Here is a 12,336-nt window from a genome sequence, read left to right as displayed (position 1 = left end):
TCGGTTCTCACATCAAAGCAGTTAGCATTAAATTCTCATACAAAGAAGTGCGTGCAGCACTCTGACTTCCATACTAGACCAAAGGAAGTAGAAAGTGACACAAGAGAGACAACACCGAATCACAGTAAACCTGGAGGACATTTAATTAATTTAGTGACATGTGGAAGGTTACCTTCTATTTAAACAAGATCTTTTTGGCATCTTAGTTTACTGTACACTTTGAGAAAAATAACTAAGTAAATTCACTTGAATTTCATTCTGAACAGCCTGAACAGTAAAAGCTGGCATGCAGCAGAAACCAAGACAAGACATAAGGAGTATATCGTGAGAACTTTTATGTAAACAAAAATGAGTATTTTTAAGCTAATAATTTTCTTGTATCAGTTTTCATTAGAATCTGAGTGTATCTAAAGATAGCCAAGGCCAGAGAAGCCTCATAGGTCTAGGAAGTAACAGGTGCAATGCAGATCCACTCATGAGGAAATGGGCAAATGTAGCAAAGCACGTTATGGAGGAAAACAGAGGAAAAGGGAAGGGACCAGAGAGTGCAGTCTTGGGGAGACGTGTAGCTTTTGATTGAAGATTTGAAGGAAGAGTTACACATGAATTGGTAGAGGAAAGCGCACTTTGGATGGGAGAATTTGGGTGGCCTAGGAAAAGCGTTCACTATCTTTAGTCAGTGATTCAGCCCAGTTGTTTCCATGGAACTGGAGACAGTGAGTACCACTTCAGTCCCCATCACTTGTGTACCACCATGGGGCGGGGGGGGGGGGGGGGGAGGCCTAATACATAAATGATGGGACGAAGGTAGGCATTCTCACTGGACTATAGCAGTCTGAATATGAGGGAAAAACGCAATGAGTTAGATATCCTGTCTGTGCATTTATTGTCCCACTGGAATGGGAACTCAGTATTTTTCAGAGCTCTCTGACTTTGTTGTGTGTTTTTCATGTGGGCTAGGAAACGGGTGTGAAAACCTGCATTCACTGCCTGGAGAGAAGTGTAATCTGGGCATAGGCTTATTTTGCATTACAACCAAAAGCACGTCGATGACTTCCCTTGTGTGTATCCTCTGTCCTCCAAAAGCCAGGCCACTTCTACTTCCCTCAGCATCTTCCCACAATGGTAATTTTAGCCTTTTATTGACTTGTCATTGCCCTTACTTAGCAGGCTCACAGATTTCTCATATTCTTTGCCAAAGTTTAAAAAAAAAATTCCAATGAAAAAGAAAAAGCAAAATCACGTGTAGTTGTGTAGTTCTAGTCATTGTCAAGCTGCCAACGTGACACAGCTCACAGCTATCCTCTGAGGGAGTCGCCCTGGGGGTTTCCTTGGCCAGGTGGGCCTGTAGGCACATCCCTGGAGCGTTTTCTTGATTGATAATTGGTTTATGAGGCCCAGTCCACTGTGGGCAGTACCATGCCTAGGCAGGGGTCTGCGGCTATTTAAGAAAGATAACGGAACAGAACCTAAGGAGTGAGGCAGCAATCAGAACTCCTTATTGACTTCTGCTTTAGTCCTACCCAGGCTTCCTTCAATCTTGGATTACGACCTGAAAGTGTAACCTGAAATAAACTCCTCTAAGTTGGTCTTGGTCACAATCTTTATCACAGCAACTTTAAAATGGATAATGGAAACAGTAATGATGACTAATGCTACTGATCACTGTTTCAGGCTGAGTGCACACTGCATAAATTAGCTCACTTGGTCCTCATGGTACCCTGTGATAGGCTGCCTTATCAGCCAGTGCCTCACAAACAAGAAACGAAAGTTAGGTAATTTATCAATGGTCACACAGGGTGTCTAGGAAGGCATTTAGTAGATATGAAGTGTTTAGATGTATATCTCCACTTAATTATATACCTCCACGCGTATCCACAGGCCTGCACTAGGTTTACATTGCAATTTTGTTAACACTGAAAACTTACCAAGGCAGTGCACTGCTTTAAATAACACAGGAAGGGATTAGACCTTTAACACCAACTAAATTTCTACGAATAGGAAATAGCTACCTAATTTTGGAGAAACGGAAAATATTAAGTCCAATCCTTTTAAAGAATAGCCAAGAAAGCTCTAAAATCCCACTTTGTAATTATATGCCGATTTCTGTAAGGCACTAGGCTACCCCCTTTTAAATTCTGAGTGAGGCTCTTGTAGCTGAGCCTAGCCTCCAACTCACTATTGCTACACAGCCTGGCCTTGGACTCCTGACCCTGCTGCCTGTACTTCTCAAGTGCTAGGATTAAAGGCACACAGGACCACGCAGAGTTCCAAGGACACGTTCAATGCCTCATCTTTCCAAGAGTCCTGGAGTCGTTCTGGGTTATTTAGTGCCCTTTGGCTTAAGAACAGGGTTCTCTGCATATAACCTTCAAGTCCAAGATGAACAGACTGTGATTTCCTCATTACTGTTTCCTGGCACCAGGGCAGAAAGTTAACAGCTGCAGTTAGCACTTGAGATAAAGACCCTGCGAAGTGAAACTTCACTGCATGTCAAGATAGGGAGGGCTCTCCACAAGGTGACCGGTTTTCCCTCTGAGTTTGGGGCCTGGAGAAGTAGGGCTTCAAGGATCCTTGGCTCCCACTGACTGGCACTTGGGGCAAGTGAAGCATCCGATTGTGGAACAGAGAGAGTGGCAGGCACCCCTCCCCCTCGTCTGGCACACCTCTACTTCCCCGTGGCATTCCTGGTGAGTGATGCTTCGCTATCCTCAGTACTTTATCTGATGCAGTGTCAACAGCTTCTGCCTCCTGGGCAAACCTTCAAGTGAAAGTGAGATGCTGTCAAGTGGCAACAACACTGACCCTACATCATTAGCAAGGAAGCACCTCCTTAGAGGACTGCAAGAGGCTAGAACAAGAGCCAGAAAACTCACAGGGTCAGGTGATTCCCGCCCCGCCTCCCCCCAATCAGACAATGGACTTGCTTGGCCAGGCTGACTTTCTTTACAGCCCAGTGCCTGAGCAGCAGGGGATAGCTGTCTAGTGCGAATGACTTCAAAAGAGCTGCTGTGGTCCCACTAGGCAGGCAGCGACCAATGACCAATGCTTGGGGATGAGGCATAGCAGCTAGGCTTGCTTAGTTGCACAGGGCCCTGGGTTTGAGCCTGGGCAGTCAAGAAGGAGAAGGAGGAAGAACGCCTCTGTGAAAAACTGGCAGACAAGGAACAGGTTGCTGCAATGGCCTCCTTGCCCTCCACCTAGCAACTGATGGAAATCTAGTCTCGTCTTTAGGAGCCACTTCTACAGCTCCCGGGAACACCCACTATCCACTGGCAAAATCGCTTTCACAAGGCATGACATGCACGGATACGTTTCCCCCCATTAATTCCCTTTGGTACCAAGTCTCTTTGATTTCCTGACTCTTCAACATCTCTCAGAACTCAGAACCTCACAAATAAAAAAGATGATGAATTAGACAAGTTTTGAGGTAAAACTAAGAATGTCAGAAAGCATTCCCAGTGAGACATTTTGAAAATCTATAGTGCTCTCCTGCTGGTTTCACCTCAGTTCTAATTTCTGCAGTCTCCAGTCACCACGTCAGGTTGTCTACAGAAGGGCAAACTCACGCGGCGCTGGGGGAGTGCCCAACTCCCTACTTACAGAACTCGTTTCCTTTTGTGTGTGTGTGTGTTTAAAGAAATAAGTAGAACCCTATTAAAGAAAATATATAATTTAAACTAAGGCATCTCTGTCTTTACTACCTTAGTTACCAACGTGCTCAGCAGTGCTGTGAGGGAAGCCGCAATGGTTAATGTCAGACAAGATGGGCTCTGTTCAGGATGGTACGGCTATAGAGAGTGGCCAGTTGATTTCAAACAAACAGCCACATATTCTAAATAAAGCATCTAAATAATCAAAACACCATGTAAAGCATATGCCAAACAAGCCATCATAAATCAGCTAATAAGCCTGACTGTTCTAAAAACAATTTGGTACAAGACATGTGTTGGGCAGTGTGACATTTTTAAACATAAAGGTCATGCTTACTTCATCCTACCATACACACCGAGGATCAGTAGGAAGGAAGGAAGGAAATGCAAGTCACAATCCAAAGTTCAAGGTGAATAAAAACAGAACAGAACAGAACAGAACAAAACAAAACACCCAAAGCCAGAGGATGAAAAAATATCAAAGACAGAACTACAGTAGTTGGAGAATAGGGGAAAAAACATTCAGATTGTAGGGGGATCATGGAAACACCTCAAAAGAGAGCATGGAGGTTGAATTCTGTTTCTGGGGCAGGCTCTGAGGTGACAGTGCACAGCAGCAGATGCTTTGGGGCAAAAAAGAACAGCATGTGCTAGACAGCACATCCTTTGAGCTACAGTGTTCCCTGGCACATGTGCTTTTAGCTTCTCTAGGACACACTGATACAGAGGAAACATCAGAGAAGTGCTGCTGGACTGTTACCTTAAACATTAGGTCCCTTGTAAAATGGAAGCCATTACTGTGCCTTTCAACCGTACATCCGAGGCTCTATTAGTAAGCACGTTGAATAGAGAGCGATTGCGCCATTAGATGCTGCTTTTACATTACAGATGTAATCCTGTGCACTAAATTATAGTTGGGTATCATAGCCAAATCACTATGCTACATAAAATCATGGCACTTCGAAATCTATCAACACGTTAAGAAACAAATTAAAAAATTACCGAATAGAAGCTAAGTAATTATGTGAATTTCTGCCTTATCACAAACAATTGTCACAAAACACTTATTACTAGTAAAAACCCTTTACTATGTACTTTTGTATTGATAAGATTTGGTACTTTCCGAGACAGGGCCACAGTATGAGACACTGAAGATGCCACCAAGAAAAAGGCTTATTCAGTCCAATGATGGCTAGTAAACCTTTCTTCTGATGTTGGCCTTTTTTAAGTTCTGTAATATGAATAATGACACATGGCTTTGGTGTTTGCCCTATTCTATCCCCACTTACCAGGAATCTGTTAAAAACAAAAAGCCTAGGCAACAATATGACTCTTATGAGCTTTAATTTAGCTTAAAGAGACTAGACATCTTGGTGTTTTCTAAGATCTACTTAGTGGAACAGTTGCGGTCTCTATGTTCTGGCCAGTGCCTTGATACTGTGTAACTCCAGGGGGCACCACTCCCATACAGTTCATCACTGATGCTACCCTCCTGGCCACATGTAGCAGGCCAGCATCCTGCATATGGCATTCTACACACAGTGGCCGTGTAATGTAGAGAGGCCCCCATAGACTCCAAAGCTTTCTGTATCACTGAAGGGAAAAACAGTGGCTCTCTAGGAGAAAAGTGCTGTGCACTCTAGACTGTTAATTCTCTTTGGGCCCAATTTAAATTCCATCAACTATTAGAGACAGAAGTAGAGTTCTTGGGTCACAACTGCTCCAGAACGCCTCTGCGTGACGCCCCAGCTTTACACACACACCATTTCACTTTATACATTTCAGCGGAGGCAAATTAGTGCATTTCTTAAAAACCCTGAGGTCTCTGGTGCACTTCAAAGTAATTTTTCAAATACGTCCTTGTTAGTCATCTGCGAGCCTTGATGCCTGTGCTTCTGCGTGGCCTAAGAAGCTACGCATAAGCACGCTGACTGCCTATAGATGATACGTCAGCTGGACACTGCACCTTGAGCTAACAATCAGCTGGGATGTGGTGAGAAAGCAGGAAGGAAAGCGCCTCTGCCTCCCAAGTGCTGGGATTAAAGGCGTCTCTTAAAAAACAAGCACAGTGGTTTCTTACACAGTTTCAAGTGAACAAAACTCAGTCATATCCCCCAGTTTCAGACTTCTCTTCAGTCGTTTGAAGGTGGATTATTAATATTATATGATTTTTAGCAATCTTAGCTTCTCCTATTAGAGATTCAACTGTATACTGCATTACCAACTCAGGGTTGATAACGGCAGCGTAAGAGATGCAGTTATTTGGGAATGTCTGTGCTAACTGGACTCTGACTGCAGGCCCTTTTATTTGGTCAATTCTGATCTCTCTCTTTCCTAGTTCTCCATTTCATTTCAAATTAGGTCATGAGCCGGGCGTGGTGGCGCACGCCTTTAATCCCAGCACTCGGGAGGCAGAAGCAGGCGGATCGCTGTGAGTTCGAGGCCAGCCTGGTCTACAAAGTGAGTCCAGGATGGCCAAGGCTACACAGAGAAACCCTGTCTCGAAAAACAAAAAACAAAAAACAAACAAACAAACAAAAAACCACCACCAAAAAAACCCCCAAAACAAACAAACAAACAAACAAACAAAAAAACCAAAACCAAAATCAAATTAGGTCATAATTAAAATTTATCTCCATTTAAAAAAAAACAAAGAAGGTTATCTTATATACGTGCTAAGGTAAAGTTCAACCCAGATGATTCCTTTCTTTCTTTCTTTCTTTCTTTCTTTCTTTCTTTTTTTCAGATGATTTCTTTCTTAATTCTGTTCGTAACTAATGAAAATTATAGAGATTGGATTTTGAAAAATATTTTTCTTTCACCAATTAAATGGTAGAGCGCTTGTGTGAATTTTCCAGCCAGGTCTGTAGCATCACAGCTCTGTTAAATGTCACCACAATTTATGGATGGATTTTTTTTTTCAAGTGTCTGAGATGCTTGATCTTTAAAAAGCAACAGGACTGCACTTGCACTGCAGTCTTGTAATATTTGAGGGATGCTTATGTTGTCTTCTGGGTTCGGGATCAGCACCCGAGTACAGTACACATGTAAGCAAACACTTCGTGCATAGTGAATTCCTAATAAGTGTCCAACAGCTTAACTGGGGGAGATGAAGCAATAAACACTGGGGGGGGGGGGGGGGAGTGTGCTCTAGAATGCTCAAATCAAAAGGGAATGGCTGATTGACATCCCCAAGGGTGCCCTTAGTGATCTATACTCTCTACATGATTGTAGTCAGCACAGGAAAGTAAGTGCTTTGTACACTGATATGACTAAAATATGAAATGATAAAAAATATTTTTTATAGTTTATAAAATACCCAATTTTCTTTAAAATTAAACATGCAGGGACTAAACCCCTTAGAGCATTTTATTAATCACATAGATTTTTTTTTTTTATGACACAAGGGAAAATATTAAGGATATGTCAGTGATTTTACTCAATATCTTTGAATTATTTATTTTGGGAATTTCCCCACAGTATTTAAAAGTGAAAGTGATCCATCTACTTCCTTCAAATTAATTTCACATTTTATATAAACTGGGAGGTGTTAGTGACTTCTCTGGTACTGTGAGATAGAAGGATCTCCCTGGCTTGGCGGTGACTCCACTTTCACTTGCTTGGCCGGCATATTTCCGAAGACCGAAAGCTTTCAAGAGGGCACTGTTGTGACCCTTCACCTAACTAATTCAAACTTTCTGAACTGTCTTTTAAATTAGGCTCTCAGTCTTTTACACATTTACTGTGAAGCAGTCCAAGAAAGTATTACACTCGTTTCCATTTCCATATTAAAGATATTTATATAAATGATACCGAATAAGTCTAAAATGAGAACTTGCACTGTGTCTCCTTATAGTCCACGAATAATGGCCTTTCATATTGACTACAGTAGCATGGCAACTCTGAGAGCACAATGTTCAGAGAATGGGTTGAAACACATGGCTCTCCTAGTATTTCATATGTTGATACATTAGTTATCTACCATTACTCATTTTGAGAATCTGCTCTACAGTTACTAAAAAATACATATTTCCAAGTGCCCAATTAAGGACTAAGTCCCAGCACAATGTTATGTCAGATTAAATAAAATATGTAGGCATAAAGAGCAATATAATAAACTGTCTTCCTACACACACGTAACTAGCGGGGAATAATGGAACAGCGCAGAGCCAGCCCTGCCATGCTAATTGTGTCTTTACATTAAAGCACCAGATTAAACCTGAGGTTTTCATTCTAATTTAATATTTGCAGCCTTCATTACACGTAAGAGCTGCACATACTTGAGGTAAAAATAGGAATGAAAATGTCTGCAGCTTTGGTTCACCTATGAAATCTGAAAGATTTTAATCAGCAAATGCTAGAGGGTTCCCTTTCTGAGTCTGTCTGATACTTCCCAAGGGTTCTCTTGCGACCAGCAAGATGAGCCAGGGGGTAAAGGTGCTTGCCGTCAAGTCTCCTGGCCTGAGCTCACTCCCTGGAACTCACACGGTGGAAGGCGAGAGCCAACTCGCACAAATGTTCTGTCGCCCAGTGAGTTACCACAAAGCTTGCTTGTTTATCACATACGATAAGGTCGATGGGAGTTCTTTTAATTGCACATTTTCCTGAATGCATTTCAGGCATATGGGATCAAGAAAGGAAAAGCTACAATCAGAAAGTTAGCATTTGGGGATTCATTCTTTTTATTCAGGAAACAAATAGTCATTGAATAGCTATTATTTCCCAGGCACCATTCTAGGTGAAGGAATGCACAGATGACTGAAACTTGACTTCTAATGAGTTCATATCTATGTAGAATATTTCCAGGGGTGTTAAGTGATGAGGGATACATTCTATGAGAATGTTGTGACATCCTATGAAAACAGAAGAATAAGGTAGCACCCTGTAGTGCACTGGCTGGCGCATTCTTCCTTGCTCAGTCATTAAATATTGCTTTTCCTTAGCCCTTTCTTGGGTTTTAACCCAAGCTTTCCAACCTGCTCTCTGTCCGATCCCACCCACATTACAACACTCAAAACCACCTGTACACCAGATTCCGGATGTCCACTCAGAATATCAAAAGCATCTCACACAAAAATTCAAACCTAAACTCGCGGCAACAGATCTTGCAGTTTCCCTCTGTGAACTGCTTAGCTCCGTCAACAGCATCTCTCTGCATCTGTTGACATGACCAGAGGCACCCTCATTTGCACGCTTGACACTCATGCTCCGCCAATTGCCGGAGCCTATGGATTTCAGCCGAGTGCCTCTCCAGTCAGACTGATTCTCCCTTGCTGTCACACCATCCCAATTAAGCCTGCCACCATCTTTTAAGGCCTTCTCAGCGGTCACACAAACACCCTTTTTCAGCTCTTTGTAGCAGCATTTTCAAACACAAATCTAACCATGGCCATTCCTTGGTTTTTAAAAATCTGCGCAACACTTCACTGTTTCTGCTTGAAAAACCTAAGCCATCATATTGGCAAGCTGCTTGGCCTTCCCCTCCCTACTTCTGGCTTTTGTTTGAGCCCTTTCTATCATTCTCAGAGAAGGAAACTAAGAGTGTGGCTGCAGGCAAGTAAACCACAGGAAGTCCTCTTTCCCTCAGCCTAGAAGCTAGTTCTTGTGTCTTGTCTTAGTTGACTCCTGTTCTCCTGCAGCACCTGATGGAACTCCCTTCATGAGGAACCCTTCTGGGATCCCCACTAGGCCACATACTAACTTTTAAAAAAATTAATTTATTCAGATTATATCTCAATTGTTATCCCCTTGCTTGTCTCCTCCTCCTCCCTCCCTCCCTCTTTCACCCTATTCCCCTCCCCTAGGTCTGTGACAGAAGGGGTCCTTCTCCCCCACCATATGGTCACAGCCTATCAAGTCTCATCTCAGGAGCTTTCCTATTCTTTCTCTGAGGCCTCCCCACTGTGGAGAATGTCCTGTCCATTGGGTAGATCTGAGAAGGGGTTCAATATTTACTGCATGTATTGTGCTTGGTTGGTGCAGTAGTTTGAGCAGATCCTCTTGGGTCCATATCTGCATGTCATGATGTTCTTCTTATAGGTTTCTAGGACCCTCTGAGTCCTTCTATTTCCCCATTCTCCCATACTTCTCTCACTTAGAGTCCCAATAGGAGGTCCCTGCACCTATCCAGCTCTCCTGGTAAGTGGAGACTTTCCGGGGGCATCCCTGTTGGGTAGCAGCCAGAACCTGGAAACACATACTAACTTTGGATTCTTCCAAACGCTAGTGCAGGCCCTCCTTCTGACTCTGAATGATATTTCCCAAAAGTCCTCCTCACCTTGAACTTACTTATGAATTCATACGACCATTTGATTAATTCTGTCTTCTCCCACCAGGTCATCATAGTCTCCCCTATGGCTCGCACCTGTAAGATGTTTGCTCTTCATTCAGACATCTGTAGTAGGCATCTGATGGATGCTCATACATGGATAGGTTACGTGAATGAATATATAATCTTTATTACTTCAAAATATAACTCAAGTAAAAACAGAGAGTGGAAAAATTAGAGTTGTTCAAAGCCAGATAACAGAGAACGTGGCAAAAAGCAAATAACAAAATTTTAGTTTTGGTGGGTGGGGAATCATTCACGAGGAAATGAGGATTTTGTTTGGGTCTATCTAGGCTGCTCCTAGGACACACACTGGGGAGGGTCAGCCATTGCTGGCTGAGGAAGGTGGCTGGAGTGTAGACAGCTGCTCCTAGGACACACACTGGGGAGGGTCAGCCATTGCTGGCTGAGGAAGGTTGCTGAAGTGTAGACAGCTGTGTGGGCCCTGGATGGCAGATGATGGAGTCGTCTTTGGTGACAGATAAGCTTCCAACAGAAGTAGGTGCAGTGGGAAGGAAATCTACTTGAGAAAAGAATATCAAGAAAACAGCTATGTACAGCGAGGAGGAAAATCTATTTGAGGAAAGATTCTTGTGATGGCAGTGACATCAGACATGCTGGAGGTGGCTCATCTACGATGGCGGAAGGGTCACCAGCAAGGCAGAATGGACAAGAGAAGAGGACAAAACAGAGGACAAAGTGAAAAAGTCCAAAGGAAAGTAATTTAAAACTTTAACTCTCTAGGAAGAACTGCCGTGTTTATGAAGTCTCGCAGCACCTTAAGTGCTGAAGCGCTTTTCTGCAATTTCAAGTAAGCTTTATCAAATAGCTGGATAGAATCTGAGGTCGTCTCATTCTGGAAGTTGGCAGCATTGCACCAAAAGCTGAGTGGCAGCCATGTTCATATAAAGAAAGGACTAGTAGCCGCCTCAAGAGAAATTAGAGCACCTTGCCCCCATCCCTTTGAAGGACACACAGCCAGAAAGGAAACGCAGTATCCGGAAAAGCTTCAGACATCAAGGCTACGACACATTTCCCAAGTTCAAAGGTAAAAATACAGAGACACAGCTGCCACTACTGTTCGCCATGTGCCAGGCACAAGGCTAAGCACTCTGTGCGCAGAGCCTCGTTTCACCTCACAGAGCCACAAAGAAGCAAGCATGACTGGCCGGAGCTTACAGACGGCTCTGGACAGTTAGCATACTCAATCACAGTATTAGAGACGAAGATCTCGGATTTGAGACGAAGATGAAAAGAACAGGCTTTTCACCAGCAGATTGCAGATCAGAGAAGGCAGCCTCAAGCAAAACAGCCCTCCCAGAGGAGGACTCAAAACCAAATAGACCCTTTCCTTCTGCTATGATGCTGAAAGGTGAAGTGGAGTGAAAACAGGTTTGGGGGGCGGGTGGCCTTTTAAGGGCATGCTAAGTTCTGTTTTTACCATAGAGCGTGGGCTTTGTGACTTCAGTGATCTCAGTGACTAAGATCCCTTTAGTCGCACTCCTGTGCACTGAGCTGGGTACCACAGAGAAGGCAGAACAGATCCAGTCTTTGTCCTTTGGTTACCATCATTGATGGGACCAACAAGGGGAGGGTGTTAAGCAAATAGTTCTTCAATAAATATCTATTTCCTAATGTGACTCATTGAATAAAGCCAGTGGGAGTGGGTCTGGATGAGCCAACTGAACTTTGAAAGGCTTCTGTAAGGGAGAAATACCATGACTGAAAGATGGTCAGGAACTAGGCCCAGAATGGAGGGGTGGGAGGGGTCGGACAATGGGAGGGTGGGAGGGGTGGGTCTGTTGTATTTAGGGAAGTCAAAGTTACTGTGCCTGTAGGGTGAAAGCAACAAAGGCCTGAGGCAGGACCTGAGACTGGCACAGTCAGGAATCGGCATTTTGAGGGTGTTAGGTGACATTATCTTGTTTAACCAAAATGTTAAGTAAGCAAGAAAATTACTGGTTTTCTTTAAAAGTGAGAGTGGCCTAGGATATTACTAAATGGTTATGAACTGGAGAAAATTTCAGAAGTGGACATATGAAGGTCCACAAACTAGAACATTTGAAAAGAGATGGTGTTAGCTGGGGGGGGGGGGGGGGGGCGCGGGAAGAAGAAAGAAAAGCAAGCTGTTTTTTAAGAGACCGTTAGCTGGTGGAGGTGAAACAATGTGTTGAAATCGCATTAGCATCATTGCAATGACACCACCGCTCATGCTCTGGCGTGCTTGTGTACATCCGTGGCCCTGAGACGTTGTCTCTGCTGGCTTCCAGCTTTTAGGTTTCAGTCCCCTTTGCAAGCCTCGTGTGCACTGTCTTTTAAAGTAAGAGTTTGAAACCAACAAAAGTGCAGTTCACA

The 12,336-nt window shown here is 43.4% G+C and overlaps 1 protein-coding gene across 5 annotated transcripts in view; it reads right to left on the bottom strand.

The window, feature by feature from the left end:
• Positions 1–12,336, bottom strand: part of Znf385b (zinc finger protein 385B) — a 291,955-nt gene that overhangs the window by 41,365 nt on the left and 238,254 nt on the right. The window lies entirely within an intron of this gene.

The sequence above is a fragment of the Acomys russatus genome, chromosome 24 (assembly GCF_903995435.1).
Source record: "Acomys russatus chromosome 24, mAcoRus1.1, whole genome shotgun sequence".
NCBI classification, from domain to species: Eukaryota; Metazoa; Chordata; class Mammalia; order Rodentia; family Muridae; genus Acomys; species Acomys russatus.
This window is presented reverse-complemented; position numbering and strand designations above follow the sequence as displayed.